At 37.7% G+C, this 18189-nt stretch overlaps 1 long non-coding RNA gene across 1 annotated transcript in view; it reads left to right on the forward strand.

The window, feature by feature from the left end:
* Positions 1-18189, forward strand: part of LOC112952907 — a 28643-nt gene that overhangs the window by 2027 nt on the left and 8427 nt on the right. The window lies entirely within an intron of this gene.

The following is an 18189-nucleotide window of genomic DNA, read 5'->3' on the forward strand; positions in this document are numbered from 1 at the left end:
CGTGCTCCATAGAAACATGATGACAGAACTATTCAAGACCAGTGGAAAAACAAATATTATGCCCATCATAGGGATGAGTGGTGTAGGTGAAGTTACATTAATATGATTAAATTTTTCAAAGTTGAAATGTTCAAATGTACAGCTAATGTTCACTGAAATCTAATGTAAATGGTATTTATAAATATAGAAGTGTCTTGCTAATAGGGAGAGCTTCATCTGTTGACAAACATTCTAGCATCCAGAGCTGAAAGTGTAGATGACTTATAYATGATCTGAATCAAATTCTTTGTTAAAATGCTAGCAAACTAAGCTTTTTAATCTGTTTAAAAATCTTCTCTGTTGTAGTCTAATATTAGGCTGAGAAGCTTGATTTCATAAGAATTTCTTRTTTAGAGTTATGTGACTCCTAGCTTTGCTTGTTATACATGTCTGCCAGGACATCATTAAGCCTAGAGCTTGGAAACCATGTGACCCTAAAATGTAAGGGAAACCATTTATAATCAATTTACATCAGGGTGAAGAATAAATCTTTTCAAGCTGTGGTTGAGTTGCAAAAGACAGGACATTGCCTGTCAGAAGTGAGAAACATTACATTGAAACGTGTATCAACAGTGAGACACAGGCATTGAGTTCTCAAGGATGGAGTTACTTTTATTTTTAGGAGTTACTTTTATTTTATTTTCTTCAAACCTTTATTTGTAGGCAAGCTTTTTTTCCAATATTCTTCTTTATTCTCCCTGCCCCTCCACTCCTAGTAGCTTTCTTGCTTTTGAAATGAGTGACTTTTCTTTTTTTTTTCCCTCAATCTGCACTATATCATACATGCTATRTTACACCTCTTTAATGAGCTTTCTTTAAAAAAAATCAGCAAAACAATATGGCTTTCTGTTTTCAAAAGCCGTCGTATAATCTTTTTTTACAGATACTTGAGCTGTCCTGTTTAAAGTAAAATCTGATAGTAATTTTATTAGAACTACAAACTTTTATCCACACCTATGTGTATAGGTATATAAATATTTCTGTGCACATAACAATATTTTTCTCATTCTTGAAGGCCATAACRTAGCTTTTCAAAGACTGATTGCTATTCAGAGTTTTGCTAAGCCTGGTGGAAGGTCATGAGAAAATTCTGTCTTGAACATCAATACCACAGTATGTTTCTGATGACAGCAGCCACTTGTGACAGGTACAAAGCTATCAAATACTTGTCCATAGAAAGTATTTTATTTATTTATTTTTTACTGGTTGTACAGAAAAAAAAATGATAAAAATAGATAGGTAGCAAAGCTTCCATCCTTTTGTGTATGTTTTTAGGGGCTTTCATTATAACTTCAATCCATTCTAGTGTCTTTTTTCTTTATTCTTAGTGTACTAGGATTACAGAATTTTGTGAACAGAAATTCTGGAATAAAATGGCAAATATTAAAAAGAAGAAAAAAGAAAGCTGGATTGAATATCAAACAGGGATGAGATGCTTTTCAATCTGTTACTAATAGAAGAGGTGCTAAACTGAAGGATGAATGCTTGCAAGTGAACAGGAAGTGAGAAATTGCTTGTGAAAAGAGGAAGGTTTAGCCCTTTTGTGGTTGCTCTGCGTAGCACGGCTAGTACTGCCATTCCTGGTGTAGCGATTCTGAGATGGCGCGGTGCTGGAGGTAAGAGACAGGTCCATTTAGGGAATGGGAGAGGGAAGATTAGCAAGAAGAGGGCTGCGGAGATGAACCAGAAGGTTCAGAAGAACAATTTAGCATTATAGGGCCAGAATCTTCTTGGATATCATTAGCTGTTCCTGTAAGGGAGAGAGTAAGGGGGAGAATACAACATAGTGATAGAGTTAAAGCGGATGTTAATACTATTAATTCCACTTTCTCTCAATATTAGCAGCAGTTTTCCTGCTTTTCTTCTGATTAAATTCTTACAAAGCACTACAGAGCTGACTTCAGTAAGCACTTTGTGCTTCCCCTGACATCAGGACCTTCAGCAAGATACTTTGCTACGTGGACCATTGATTTGACTTTTTTTTGTGACATTGAGGCCTAGAGAGACCTGTGTGCTTATCTTTCTTCATAGGGACTGGTTCTGTCCTGTCCAGATCTGTTAATGCAACGGTGAATGTGAAAATGTGTGACTCCCACCAGTAAATCTAGAGGTGATTACTGGCAGAGTCATCAATTGTTGCAACTTTTACAAGTGARTGAGAACTTTAGAACTGCCCTGATTGAAAGCATAGGAAAGCAACCTTTCCTCATTATAGACATGACAGAAGCAAAGCACTCACTGCAATGGCTATTTATTTATTTATTTTCGGGGGTAAATATTATTCTTAAGAATTTAAATGAGAGATGCAATGCAGAGTCCTAGAAAGCAAGTAGTCATCATTCACAAAATGATAGCATGGGTAACAAGGTAGCAAGCTGTGGTTAAAATAAATGAGAAGTGTACAAACCCACAAGAGATAGAATTATATAGTATGAACTGGAGGTTTGACAAGTGATACATAACGAAGACCATTACCAAAGCAAAACAAAAAGGCAGAACAAAGACTTTTTTGTTGATGAAGTACATTTGTGTGGTCAGTAACCTGTTAGGACAAAAACAGAAAGTCCATATTGTACCACGCTTGAAATGCACTGAAAAAAAAATGAGATCTTGGGGCTTGAAATCTTCATGCAGAATGGAATGGGTGATTTTTAGGATTGCTTTTCCATCTTCAATTTGTGATTCATTCCCAGTCCCATTATTTCTTCTCYTCCATGTGTGTGCTTGTTAATCGTATAAACCATATATGCTGCAAGCAAAAACAGAGAGCCTTTATCATTAATTATTGGAAATTGACTGAAGAGTATCTCCTGTGACCAAGGGGCATTATAGTCCATAGTCATAGAGATGACGAGCACAATCTAAAACATCTGGTATTTAAAGAGAGTGTTAATGTGAGTAATGGAGCACAGAATGGGATTCTTTTCTCGGTTTGATGCTGTGCTATCTAGCTCCCAGCCCTTAGGGGACAAACAGTGAAGTAAACTGTGGGAGGAAGCTTAGAACCGCCCTGATTGAAAGCAGGCCTTTCCTCATTACAGGCATAATGGAAGCAAACCACTCACTGCACTGATTGTTTGCCGTTTTCCAGCTAAAAAAAAAAAAAAAAAAAAAAAAAGGTGCAGTGTAGAGTGGCAGAAAGCAGGTAATCCTCATCCTCAAAATTACAGCATGAGCAGCAAGGTGGCAAACTGTCCTACTGTACTTACACATCAGCATTTATTTTGTATTACAAGATTCACCTTTGCATCCAAAATGAGAATTTGAGGCCGTGACAGACAAGCAGTTGAATTTTGCTATGGTTAAGTCTGCTCTACCCACTTGAGATACTTTAACTGACAGTAAAATAAGCAGCTGGATTTCACTGTGGAAAAAGCTGTTTCCTGTTGAATGTTCTTTTCTGCTTGATATTTCTGCAATTGCTAAATGCGTAGTTGAGGGACAACAGTTTTTTGAATTGTCATTGAGCAAAAATCTAGCATGGGCCAGTCTGAACATGCAGCTTCCTTTGCCACAGTTTCATCATCTTTCCTCACGTGTCCCAGGCTGCTTTTTCCTAGAACCTCTGTCATGGTGGTGGTAGCAATTGTGCAGCCACAGAATCAAYTGGATTGAGAAACTGACCTACATTTAACAAATTTTGAATGAGAGAGTCTCATCTAGCTTTCAGCTGAATCAATAGCTTTATTCAGTTTGCGGGGAGACTGTGGAACTGCTTACATGAATGCCAAAAAGGCTAGGAGAAGGATGGGACCATCTTTTTCGGCAACAGCTTAGGCTTGATTTCCATTCAAGTGATCTGAAGCCCATGTGTTTCATCYACTGGTAAGGAAGCGAGAGAGGAAAAGGAGCTGTATTAGGAATTTATAGGTTATATATTTATAGTTTTTTTAGATTATTGTTTATAAAGATCTGCATGAGAACTACATAAATGTGTGTATTTTGAATACAGAAGTTTTCATATATTCCTGAAGCGCAGGTGTGATTTGGATTGCTATAGGCAATTTAATGTTTTCAGCATTTGATGCAAACAGTGCATAGAAGGTCATAGTTTTTTTTTAAGTTTACTTATTTTATGACTAAGGTATTTTGAGTGCAAGGCAGTTAGACTGATAATTTCTTGGCATTGCTATGGCTCTATGGACCCTCGCACTTAGCTACAACAACCCTTGTGACGGGCTTGTTCCTTCCATTATTAGAGACTGCTGACTTTATGCAGGTAGCAAGTATTCCAGCTCTGAAGGAAGCACTCATTTCTTTGTGTGTAATGCATTTCAGTATAATGAAAACAAAATAAAGTCTTAATATAAGAATACTGACTCATTTCTGATGGTGCTGCTACATAAATGGTGGTGCTAGAACAGCAGTGTTAGAAAAAGTGGTGACAGCTCTTAGTTACAGTAACTTGCATTTTTTGGAAGGAAGGGAAGATAGAAGAGCATCATTGCCCAGAAAATACCGTGAGAGTTGAAATTATTTTTTTTCTTCCTTTTCAGCATGTGCAGAAAGGACACAGGCAACACTTTGAAGCTGAATAATGTATTAAGATGTAGTTCAGAAAACCTGTTTAACTTTCAGCAATAGTAACTTCATTGGGATTTAATACGTAGCTGAAATCATTTCTCATCTGTTTCACAGAAGGTGCTGGTTCTTTCTCTACTCCCTCTCATATCAGTTTTCCTGTTCCAAAACTGAATTCCTGGAAATCTGCCTGTGATACAACTAATGCAGCATTGTGACATCAGAGCAGGCTTTTGTGTGTTGTCAGTAATGACTTTTGCATGCTTGCTTGCTCAGATCTGAATTTCTCTCTTGTGAGGTTAATTGAGATGGAGTGACATAAAGTATTTCTGAGGATCCTCAAGTCATCACAGAATCATAGAATGGTTGAGGTTGGAAGGGATCATCTAGTCCAACCTCCCTGCTCCAGCAGGGACAACTGGAACACGGGGCACTCGGTCGCATCCAGGTGGGTTTGGAAGATCTCCAGAGAAGAAGACTCCACAACCTCTCTGAGGAGGCTCCACTGGGGCCCTGTCACCCTCACAGAAAAGAATTTCTTCTTCACACGGAGATGAAACTACCCGTGTTTCAATTTGTACCCATTATTGCTCGTCTTATCGCTGACTGCCACAGATCAGAGTTTGGCTGCATCCTCTTTACATTTTCCTCTCAGGTATTTGTACATATTGATAAGTCATGCAGCAAAAGTGTCTACAGTGCCTGGACCACTGCTTTATATCTGACAGATCCATTGACTCATGACAAATGTTTTTAATTTTGAATAGATTCTTAGAATTGCAGCTTCTGATGAGCCTGAGAGTAGCGTCTGCTTGTGTAGGCATAACTAGCCCCAGCTCTGTCAGGAACCTTTGGAGTGCGCAATTTACTTAATGTTTTTCGTCTCAAGACAAAGAGATATCTCAGTGACACTRCTAAGAACCACCTGAGATCTTAATGATTCTGTCATTTAGGACCCTTCAGGTTGATTGCTAAGCTCTGGTTCCGGCTGTAATAGACAAAACTTACTCTTAGATTTAGACTCTTCTTTTTTCTCTCCTTTTTTTTTCTTCTCTCTTTTAAAGAGACCAAGGCAATTGCTTTAAACAATCTTCAAAAAAATATGGCTGAGCTGAACTGTAGTGGCTAGACTAGTTTGATTGGATTGTGTTTAGTGTGCTGCTCTGTCCCCGGAAAGCTCGGGAGAAGAAAACAGCCTATAGGTGGTAGATCAAGTGGTCATCCCCATCCTGTAGGTGAGCAGTGGGAAGCTGTCGTGGGTGAATGAATGGATGGATGCATGCAAGTCCACTTAGTACTGAAATGCTGTAACCTGTGATGTTGCAGTTGCTTTCACCTGCTTTTACGGAAAAGCTCAATTTTATTACCTCTATCCTTGTTTTAGTGGTAATGACTGTGTTGGTCATTATCATTATCTAGGTCAAATGACCTAGATGGTGCACTGATCAAAGAACTGAACAGGCATAAAGTCTATTCTATGTGGGTTTTTTTTTTTTTGTTTGTTTGTTTTTGTTGTTTTTTTTTTCTTGTTGTATGTCCACTAGAGCCAGCATAAGAGTTAGAGAAGTGAAAAAGCTGTTTTTGTCCTTCCACATTCATTAGTGGCAAAGATTTATTTTGGAAGAAGTAGAAGATATTGATAAGCAGTGATTTTTCTGCCTTCCCAAGAGAATTTGAGCATAAAAGTAAAATCGTGGCTGCAACTAATAGTTTCCTTATGCACCAGAGCTCTGCTTCTGTGAAAAAATCATTACAGATTTCTGATACTGAAACTTTTAAACACACTTAGTAAAAATCATTATTTGTATTTGGTCTGTCTAGGCATTTTTTTTCTTTTTTTTTTTCTCCAGAACATGTCTCCCAACTTGAGAAAGGAGTGGGATGTTTCACGGTGACCCATTACTGTGTTTTAAGGTAGCAGTTACTTTACGCAAATTAGAGGATTAGTTTTGACATTACAAAATGAATAAACGACCAGCACCAACAGCTTCCCTTAATTGTAAAAGGAAGCTGTGGTTGTTCAGCACTTCATAAAATCAGGATATTTAGCATCATTTCTGTTTTTGCATCTGTGTTGCTGAGAAAGTATTTAATAAGAAAGATAATAGCTTTAACTTGACCTTTTCAAATAAAACACAGTATTTCTCTAAAACATACTAATTCTCTTTTAAGCCTAGTTTTCTAATATTCTGATGTTTTCTACATTCTTTATCAATAATAATAAAAAATCATTAAATAAAGATTTTAGATAGTTTGTTTAGATAAAACAAAGTTGTCCTCTCCAGCAGTAGAATGTATTGTGAATGTCTTCCTCATGGGAGTGTTTCCTTGAGGTAAGTAAAGGCCTCAAGGCCTTCAGGAAAACCAGGGTTGCATGTTTTTGAAAACAAAAATGAAATAAAGGTGAATATTTCTTTAGGGAATCTGTGGTTCTGAAGATGCTGCAAGTGTTAATGTTTTAGGTACTCTTGCAGAAGTTGTATTAAAAGTTAGCTAGTCTTGGCAACTACAGACAGCTTGTAGTTGCTGAGTTATCGTCAGTGCTCAAAAGCAGGAGTTTGATTGTGATGTCCAGGCAAGAAGATAGAATGAACCTGCTCATCTAATTTGATTTTTTAAAGCAGTTAGAATAAGTCAAAGTCCAGCTAAGTAAATGAGAGTAAATGAGGAGTTTGCAAAGGTGGACTTTTGAGTTGCATATTGTTCTTACCCTGGCAGGAGGSGGGAGGAGGAAGGGGATAAGATGTAGTGACAAGAAGAAACTTGTGAAGTAAGGGTAGCCTAGGAGACTCTTTGGCAGAGACCTCTGGTGTTGTGAGGTTGGGGGATTCCATCCCACACACACATAGTTCTGTAAAAGGCCAATAGTAGTTAGGCAATGTCACGGAAGCAGAATGGGTTGTACATGTTCTGCAAGGAGGCAGAATCAGCGACTGCTTCAGCTGTAACTTCTAAGCACAGCTCAAGTATTAATATTAAGCCTCTTATGTGTATGGCAGTTCAGAGAATGCTTCAATAATAAAATTCTCTTCACACTGTCATGTCTTATGATGAGAGGCAAAAAAAAAACCCAGAAAGCGAGAGATCTTGCTACCCATAAGCAGATGATATGTGTTCAAAAAAGTCTGCACAAATTTCTCTAGCAGGCATATTGTGTACAGTATGGTCTTAGTACTACTTTTAGAAAAATCAGCTTATTGTGTACAGTATGGTCTTGGTATACTTTTAGAAAAATCAACTTCTAGCAGTCAGAAGTATAACCCTTGCAATGTGGGCTTTTCTCTTGTGTATGTGCTTATTGTGTGTTACTACATATAAGTGATATTGGTCAGGAAAAAATGCCAAGGAAAACACTCTGACATGTCATTACGTGGCATTTTGGTAGTCTCTGACCTTTTTGGGATCAAGAAGTCCTTGTAGTCTGAAGCAGGTTCTCTTGCAGGGCTCATATATTGAGCAGGAACACACGAAACAGGGTTTGGCTCATTTCTGCCTCARTTTCCCCAGTTCTTTGAAATGCAATGGTTTGTGAGCCTYGCTGGAGTGGTGAGTTTCTGGGGAYGTTGTGAATACCCAAGTAAACAACAACTCTGGATTACAGGGTTTTTTGTTTGTTTTGTTTTAACCTGAGCTAATTATAYTAACATTCCTGTCCCTTTAGCTGACTTATACTGATTCAGATTAAAGATAAAGTAGCACATACGTAGACTTCTGCCACATTAATTGCTGCAAATGGTTTCTGCTGTCACTGTATCTGATATAAATGTAAAATTTATTTCCTTAATGTAACAGTGTATTATATCATATTAGATATCCTGAGGAAAATGGAGTTAAATATTGCTAACCATGTTCTGCATGTAATCAAGAGTGATGCTGTTCTGAGACAGAATTTAGTACAACTGCATTGTCTGGTGCTAGCCACATTTTGCTGCATTAGAAAGTATAAGAAGCTCAGTAGTGACTTTTATGAAACTTTTTTTTCCAAGTAATTTTGCAATAATTGACAGAAATTGCTATATTATGAGCCTTCTATTTAGCTGGTGCTTTACCCCCAACACTCATATGCTAAATACTAGCTAAAGCCATAGAAATAGTTCTTTTAATAGTTTTAATAAGTTTTTAAACTGTTTCTTATAGGCATACATGACATTCATCTAGATGCCCAGATCTTTGTTTTTAAATATATACACAGCATATGTCTGTTCTCTTCCCTTTTAAGAGCCAGAAGTATTAAGAGCCCACAAACCCTACTATGTTAACAAACCAGAAATGCAGCATAGGGGAATTTCCAATTTGTAGGAATGATTTTAATGGAAGTGGATGGACTTTCTTTTTCCCTTACTATAATTCAGTGTTAGGAGGACTCCAAATCATTATGAAGTACATATTAAAATAAATTATTACTGTATAGAAGTTCCTAGTAATAGTCTTCATGCTGAGAAGATAAATATCTCACCRTATAGGTCTACCACTAGCAGTATGTAGCTTACTGCTTATTATCATTCTGCTTTATTAGCTGCTGATATGTTCTGAAAAAACTTGTGCGTCACTTGATGATTTCTCTTCCCGTGTTGCATAGTTGGGTGTGATCAGGTGACTATTAGTGATTAAGCTCATAGTGATTTAAACAATTACTGCCTCTCTTCTGGAGTTATCCCTTCATCTGCTGAAGGGTGACTCTATATTATTCTCTTCTCATCTGTTATAATTGAAAATAAAACAGATTAGCTTAAATCGCCATGGTRTTTCAGTGGACTAGAAAAACGTAGCAATCATGTGAAGGATGGTCCTGTCTTAAAATTGTTTTGATTTGTCTGAGGTGGTCTTGCCATATTGCTGTTATCCTGTCAGGTTAGATAGGTAGCAAGAGCCTATATTCAAAGGCAGAAGAGGATTTTTATATTCCCTTAATCAATGCTTTCTGACTCTAATTGAATATTGAGAGCAGATCAGATGCATTTGTTCTTGTTTATATARCTTGAAATTTTTCTAGCGGTTCAAGTTCAAGGAACTGTCCTTCCTCAACCTCTTGGCTGCTCTAGATAAGCAGGCTAAAAGAGTTCTGTTGGTAACTAGCTCATCTAAATAATTCATTTCTACAGACATATTCAATTAATAACTAACAATCAAGGACCAATGAGCAGTGCTTCCAAGAGTCTGAGTCTTCTGTGAGTGACAGGTAGAATAAGCGGAAATGATTGGACTGAATCCAGTCAGTTAATAAATGGAGCAGTCGGCACTGGTAGCATGTCACAAGAATGTAAACACAAGATTTATCCAAGGAACATTTAATTAAGCTGGAAGGTAATGGGTAATGGAAGATACAGTGTGTAGCTTTTCCATTACAGAAAGTACTGCATAGCTTAGATGAGTTATTGCTGGGGGGAAATAATGGCCTCATGTTTTCCAGGTCACAATATGAAAGTACTATATAGCATTTTTGAAAGCTACATGGATTTCATTGATATAACCTTCAGAATTTTTCTTATGCTAAGTTAATTCTTGGACTGTGCATCCAAAAGCAACAAATTCTGGCAGCATGTGTGAAGAGTTTTGGATACTGTTGTTTAAAGAGTACATTTGACAAATAATACAATAAGTCAGTAGTGGAGATAGAGTGTATGATCTGATTCCTTCTGTCAATGTCTGTTTTGTGGATGTCAGCCAACTCTTGATAGACATGGCACTTCCTTAATATAGTCTGTAGTGTTAAAGCCTGTCATCTGTTAAAATGTTGTTACAGTTCTTCAGGTAAACTTGTCTCCCTCCCTCCCTCCCTCTCTCTCTCCCTCCCTCTTTTCCTCCCTTCCTGCCTCCCTCCCTCTCTTCCTGCCTTCCTTTCTCTGTCCATCTGTCCCTCTCTAATGGAGAGGACTTGGGTAACCATGATGCTTGTTTGCTAGAGACTCAGTGCAGCATACTGCATGGTAGCATGCAAGTGAACTAACCCAGTGAAATCCCATGTTTAGACCTGTTGCAACCAAAGCACTTTGCTCCTCCCTGAGCTGTCCTGCTATTGTCTAGTGTTATGGACGGAAGGAGGTGAGATAGGACACAAGATCTGTCTTCATATCCTTGCCTCCATAAGAAATTTTATAACTGAGTTTAGAAGCCATACTGTTAGAACCACTCTGCTGCTTCTGCTGAAAAGTGGCACCTGCCAGGACTCTCACCTTTCTGAAGGAATCTGCTTCTGAGATGATTGGAAGTTGATGTGTGTGTTCTGTTCAATAGCCTCTGATGGACCTGTTCTGTCTGAACTTGTGCGCTGCTGCTCTGAATGCACCTCTSTTTCTAGGGTATCCTTATATTTCTTGAGTGTACTTTCCTGATTTTTGTACTGTATRATATCTTTGATAATGTCTTCCTCATTCTGCTATAATGTTGTATGTTATCATGGTTTACYCATGTGAATGGAAATAATGGAAATTCCCTATTACTGCTATTTGCTGCATTACYGACACTAGGCCTGCCTAGTGCTTTATAGACATTGTAACCGTTCTTGTGAGACTATAGTGCCAGTTAATACTAGTAACAGTGCTGCCCATACCTTGCTGGGTATGAAACTTAAATTTCTATCAGTTATGTGGTGTTTTTCAGTACAGGAAATGTATGTTTCTATTCCGTATGAGATGTCAAAGCATTCATACTAGTCAGACCTGTACAACTTAGTATTATTCTGTTTCTTCTCATATCACTGTCCTCTCATAGATCTACTTGTTTTTCATCTTAAATTAGGTAAGTTTTTTTTCAAAGGTCTGTCTTTGTAGTTTCCCAACAGAGCAGGAAGTCTATAGTGTAATTGCTATGCTATACATGAAACAAAGCTAAGGATAAAGATAACATCCTGGTTAGGTGACAGGCAGTATTACAGTTTTACTTAGGTAATACTCTTAATGAAAAACGTTTTAATTTATCATCATCAATAGTGCTTGTGCTGCTTCATAAAATATTGCAGTGTTAAATTTTAAACTAGTTGTGGGTGGTTTTGATTGGGTATTTTCCAGTTATTGACTTGCTGATTTAAAGTTTGTTTTATAATCTCTCCAGCTATTATAAATTTAAGGAAGAATCTTACAGTCTAGCTTGGCAGATTCTTGAAAACAAAGCTTGGGACTGAAATTGCAATGGGAAATGGACCTGCAGTTGGGGATATGGAGGTGACTGGGTTTCACAGGATAGAGCACCTGTATTTAAGGATGCTTTCCAGTCACTCTCGCTTAAGGTAGCTGTGAAAATAATACCGTTAATATGCATCATAAAGACAGTAAGGTTTTAATAGAARTAAGTGTGCCTTCTCCAGACTGTGGACTGCCAATCCCATTTGGGAGGCCTTCTACCTTAATCTGACATCTTGTTTAGCAATGATAACACTAGAGAGTCCAATTAAAGTATTTCAAGAAGACATCCCAATACAAGACTACACTGATTGTCCGCTAATGCATATTGAATTTTAGCTAAAYACAGCCCCGGGTGCTGTACTGGAAAACAGGGGAGCTTGCTGTCCAGGCTCTTAATTCATTTTATATCGATTTGGCTACTAATGATATAACCTTCTCCTCTAATTAACTGACATCTGCATTAGGCTGAGCAAGAGCTCCCCTGTTAGGATCTGTCCACTTGGTTTTGCTGTGAGATATGTTCTCCTTTTATGATAGSTTTTGTCCAGATTAGCTTGTTCCCTGAAAAAAAAAACATTGCATAAAGGATTGACATTTTCTAAAATAACTTTTAAGAAAGTTTGTCTTTCCGTTGCCTACATTCCTGCCTATGTGYCTAGGATTCATGTTGCTGTCTAGTCTGGCCAGAGCTGGTTGACAGCTGAATCCTTCTCTGTGCACCACTTGCTCCTTGGACTAAAGAAAGACTGCTGAGAAAGGCATAAAAACAGAGAGAGGATATGAACACCTTAGGGTAAATGGATGTACTGGATGTAACAATGTCTCATTCCAGTTTCAGTGTTGATTTGCCTTCTATAAAGATCTCAACAAAAGCTGCATGGTTTGTATTCTCTGAGTATCTGAAGGTCACCATCTTGTCCAAGAACTGGAATTGTGCACAAGGAAAGCAGGAGTCTTCCTTTCTAAGACAAGATGTTCTTTACCTTTAAACAGTAATACTTCAGAGCTGACAGAATTAAAATACAATGAAGTTTTGGGTTATTGTTCAGTGCAAAGGAGGCAGGAAAGCTCAAGACAGCTTAAAAAGAGCTTAAAAGTGTTTTATGAAACTCATCTAGGCAAAGGGCTTTAACCTGTTCTTTCAGGAACTGTTGCCCCCCTCTGCTAGGGAGGTGACCACAGTGCAAGAAAGCCTTGGCACATGGAAGGCACCTCAGTGACTGCTGCTTGTACTTAAACGGAACTTGTACCTGGATTCTGAAGGTTAGCCATGCTCTGTTGCTGAAGGTTTTGTAACCGGTGACAAAACATATTCCTTAGCTGAGTTTTGTAGTAGTAGGATACATTACGATTGAGCTTACTTTGAAAAGTTGTATTTGTATTGTTTACAAACTGTCCAACAGTCTAAACTTTATTTATCTCAAAAGTAGAAGAATTTAATTGTTAGGAAGAGTAAAATTTCAGAACATTTTTACCTGTGTCTGTGTGGCATTACTGAGTTAGGACATACCAGAACAGCAGAATGTACAGGACACATGTTTACAGAGGAAAAAAATATTTGATTCTTGAATAGGTAGCTAAGCTAGGTCATGGAAGAGTTATGCCTTAGCATAGGCAGTCAGATTCAGAGCTGAAAAGCTCATAGTTTTAAATCTTAAAATACAAGCTCTGATGCATACAGGAGGAGTACTGTTAGCATGAATGATATTTGGATTTTGGGGAAATCTGTTAGCTGAGATGAGGTCAATTTCAASTAAATGAATAGTAATTGATCTAATAAATCAATCAACTGATCATCTTTTCCCTTTCCTTACCATTTTGTCTTGCCTGATTTACTGCACTGGATATGTAATTTGGTGATGCTTGAGAAGAGGGACCAATCTGGATCTTCTAGTATTAACATTTTAGCTCCAWCTGTTTGTCCCAGATAGTAAGAATAATAAAGCAGTTGAGATTATATTCCCAACTTTCCAGTAAGTCCCCTTGTGACAAGTCATAACCTTGCTATTCATCAGGGATCCTCTGTGTTTAAAACCCATGTATATGCAAACAAACATACGTCTTGCATTTGCATTTTGATTTGCAGATCTTTAGGAATATTAAACCTGAAGTATTCAGTGCACCAAAAATATGCGTCTTGTGTGATACCACTGCAGTTCCAGGTTGGATGTAGAATAACAAGCAGTTGTAAAGTAATTGTCAAGGACCCAGACTCGCACATTAAAGATTTTGTACAGTCTAGTCTAAAGAAATGTGAGAGGAGTAAAGAAGAAAAATCTCCTTAACTGTTTCTGCTAGTTCTCACAGAAAATAYGAATTTCCTGTGATTTGGAATGGATGTTTTTCCAAAGACAGAATGAAAATTCAGAGATAAAGTTGGAAGAATTAGCTGTGAATCTCACATTTCTGCAGAAAGACTGAGCAGTTTCTGCTTTATTGCTCTGAAAACATGATGGAACCCTAGGGACCACTGACACAACCAGCTTCTGAGAGCCACTGCCACTTAGCAGAATTGACCTCAGTTAATTATTATTTTTAAAAAGCTTCTCTGCTGGTTTAGGAAGCTTCATAAGTAATGGTATGTAGATGGTTAAAGAAATTTCAGTTTCTTGAAGAAGGGCTCAGTGCCCTGTAACAATAGTTCATAAGGAGCAAACTTTGATAAAAGAGAAAACAATTTAAGTGTTAGACTAGTGTAAAGAAATGAAATGGAGGATAGTGGAGCATGACAAGCTCAACACACTTTGCTCCTCCTTTAGTAAAGACACTTCTTGAGCATGTTGTAAATGAATCTGCAAGCACATAAGAGACTTCAACAGTAATAGCTGCAAAGAGAACAGAATTATCCAGGGTGCATGGAATATTAACATGATCCATTGTGAGGAAATATTTGCCATAGTTCTGACTCATGTGCCAGGGATTTTGAAGTCATTTTTCCTTAGCCCTATGTAAAAGGGAGGATTCATGACACCTGATGATCCACAGTTCTTGAGGGCTCTGAAAATTTTTTTGAAGAGGGAGCAATTTCTGATAGTGGAATCTAAACTGGCATGTAGGTTTGAGGTCAGTTGGGCTGTAACAGTGCCCTTAGAGTAATGTGCATTGTACTGTGCTCTGTTTATTTATTACTGTGGAGTGCCAGATGTTTTAATATAAATCATGAGAAAAAAAATTATCTGTTGTATYATTCCATTTGAATGTCAGGTGTTATAAGAACAAAACCAAAACAAATAAAATAGGATATATGTGATGAAAATAGTTTTGCAAAACATTTCCACTCCATTTAGTGACTTAAGGTTACAAAGTATCTCTTGTGTCACCATCTCCATGCACCTGCTATCACAACCTCATACATCCTATTTATCATATAATACTTTTTTTCRGGGAGTAAATGTGTTATGATTTCTGTGTCTCACAATAACTGGATAACCATTTTTATTTCAATGGAATTTAAATTAGTTGCTTGTGGATGCCAGGGAAATGTATTTTCAACAACAATTCCAGCACTATAAAACAGCCTGCAGCTTTTTCTTCATAAATGTAAAACAAAAAATAATAATTCTGGCTCTCTGCAAGTGTTGCAATGCCAGATGTTTCCATTAAATATTCTCCCTGACCAACTGCCAAAAACTTGAGCAAAGGAAAGGTTGGGAATAGGAAAGAACATAATTTAAAACGCAAATCATTATAGAGAACACACTCCTGCCTTCCCTATCTGAGCAGCATGCTGGAAAGACGAAGATTGGAACACAGCAAAGTCTTCAATTTAGTTCCACCTGAGAATGTACATCCCCTGGTACAGTGGGCAATCCTAGGTGGTTCTTGCAGGAGAAAGAAAACTGGAGTCTCCTGCAGCAGTTCTAAGAGGATAAGACGTACAACAGAATATATGTGCATGTGTTGTATAGTTGTATAGATTTTTATTTTTTATTTTGAGAAGGAGTTTCAGTTGCTCCAGCTCTTGGAGTCCAGTGCTTTTCTGTAATTTTACTCTTCATTTTGATCAGCAGTTGCTGCTGAGGTATATAATTCTTCTGAAAAATAATTTRTTACTAGTTAGTTTTAATTAAGACAGATAATCAGTAGAACATTCCTCAGTTTTTTATCTACATATAGAATTAACTCAAATATCCTTCCCTATTCCCAAACTCAGTAGTTAATTCTTCTGCAAAATTGCTTTTAGAGGCTCCAGTCTGCATATCTTACTCTTCAAGCATGTAGATTTGGGAATCTCAACACATGGTGAAGCTGATTTTGTCTAGGATAAGATTTTGAATGTTGCATAAAGAGAAAATGGCATCTGATTGGTCYTACCTGCTTTCCTATAGGCAGAAAGAAGAGAGAATAATCACTTAAGGAATTATTTAGCTTAGTGGTTGCCTTGTGCTGCCCAGAGGTAAAGACCTAGTTATCTGCACCACTTATTAGGTTTGCCATTTTAGCATAAACTTGTTTAAAAAAAAGTAGAGCCTCTTTTTTTTTATCTTAATTAGGCAGTAACTCATTGATTCCAAGCAGGCCATCATTTTCTAATTATTTAGTACCTCGTATAATGTCATTAAACATCTTTCAGTGGATAGCATTGCTCTAAAAGCCTTAGCTCCAGAGCTCTAATATTAGACCCTTGGCATCCATCCCTGTGTGTGAAAAGCAGTCAGTTTGTTTACCAGGAATTTGGATTCATATTACTGGGGGAATTAGCAGTGAGCTATTAGTCTGATTCAAGCACTTAACAATTGCTGATCATCTCCTCATAGCCTGTGGATAATGGAGATGATCAGCTGTAAATGGAAAGGATGTGGGGCTATTTTCACGAAGGCACTTGGAGAAAGTGCTGTATCCCAATGACCTCTGCTAACCCTGGGTTTTGCAAGAAACCCAAACAGCGACTCACTTCCTGGAGGAGAGCTAATCGCCTATAAGAACTTCCATTAGAGACCAAGCTCAACCTCAACAGAACCTCCCTCCTCTTGAAAAGGGCTCAGCCACAAAATCCCTGAGGTAGAAGAGATTAGCTACTGATCTGTTTTGATGCTAGAAACCACTGCAGAATAGCAGTTGGTTGTGATTCCACAGCAGTGCTGGAGGGTTTTGTGCTTCTCTGCTGTCATGCCCAAAAGCTTGAGCTGCTGCACAGACTCTTCGGCAATTACTCTCRAGTTTTCCCTCATGTAGTATTCTGTAAAATTGGCTTCTGTTTTAGGAAATATGGTGACTTGTAATTTGTATGGTGTATTGAAAAGATAGCTTAATTCTTTTTGGATGTTGAACTTGTGGTGTTGCCCCATCAGTCTGAAGTTATTTTTTAATGTGAATTTTAGGAGTAGCAGCAGGGATTTATAGCTGGGAATTGCCTGAAGCCAAGGTTAGTGGTTTTTTTTGTTTTTTTCCCCTGTAACTGTGATATAGTGTGCCTCCTTTTAAAATGAAAAATGTAGTTACTTGATCCTTACTTAAGCTTATGCAATTGCTGGAGGAAGTGGGAATGATTTTAAGGAAGAAGAGGTACCATAATCCTGAGCTTCCAAATTTTCTTGCAGCTTACCTCTGGCATCAGTTTACTTCTGACTGTGGGCATGATATAGGTATTGATTCTCCCACCTGTCAAGCAAGAAAAGTCTAATATGGTGATTTTGAAACTTACTGCTGTAGAAGAACTATCTGAATGCCCTTCACAAAGGCTACATTAGACCATGTTAAGGAACTTCAAACACAGAAATCTGTCATATCTTTAAGTCCCCAACAGTGAGTGATGTCTGTGCAAGTTGTTGTTCTGAGACTGGCATGTAAGAGTACCTGTCTAATTCTGTTCCATAGATTCCATTCTCATAAGGCCTTTGATAGGAGAATAGCTTTCACTGAATGCAAACGAAGACAGGAGACTTCCAGAATTGCAAGATAAGTTTTATTAGTGATATTTGGCAGCATTTTACACTCTTAAAAATAACTTACATATATAACTTACAAATGACAATGAAAAGATTTCCTCCTTTCTGAGTGCTTGCTAGGAGCTTAAAGTTAAGAGTGTCAGGATTCAGAACTTACATTATTTTTGTATTTAGACAAAGATACTCTGCAGGATGTTGTATTCCACTTTCTGGAGGCACTRAAGCTGAGTGGAGTTTGTTTTTTCCTCTTTTAAATTCCATCATAATAGAGATAGAAAGAACTATTCTGGATGGCTTTGGGCAAGACTGCCAGTCTTCCATCATTTGTGGTGTTGACAGAATTGTACTGATAGTGATATTGCAAGACAATTTTTGTAGTTACCCTTGTGCATGCATGTATGCTGTGTGGCTGAACTGTGATATTTGGAGCTCAGGTGTTACAAAAGCCTAAGTGAAGAAGGATTTGTACAAATTAGTGTGAGCATCTGTGAGTGCACAGAATAACAGTTTGTAGTTATTGATGGAACAATCATAAGCAACTGTGTATATAAAGCTGCATATCTACATGGAAAATCACATAGTACATTTGGATAAAAATCTGAAATGTTGTGTTTTGCTTT

Source organism: Nothoprocta perdicaria, unplaced genomic scaffold (assembly GCF_003342845.1).
Source record: "Nothoprocta perdicaria isolate Ctin4 unplaced genomic scaffold, notPer1 scaffold_107, whole genome shotgun sequence".
Taxonomy (NCBI): Eukaryota; Metazoa; Chordata; class Aves; order Tinamiformes; family Tinamidae; genus Nothoprocta; species Nothoprocta perdicaria.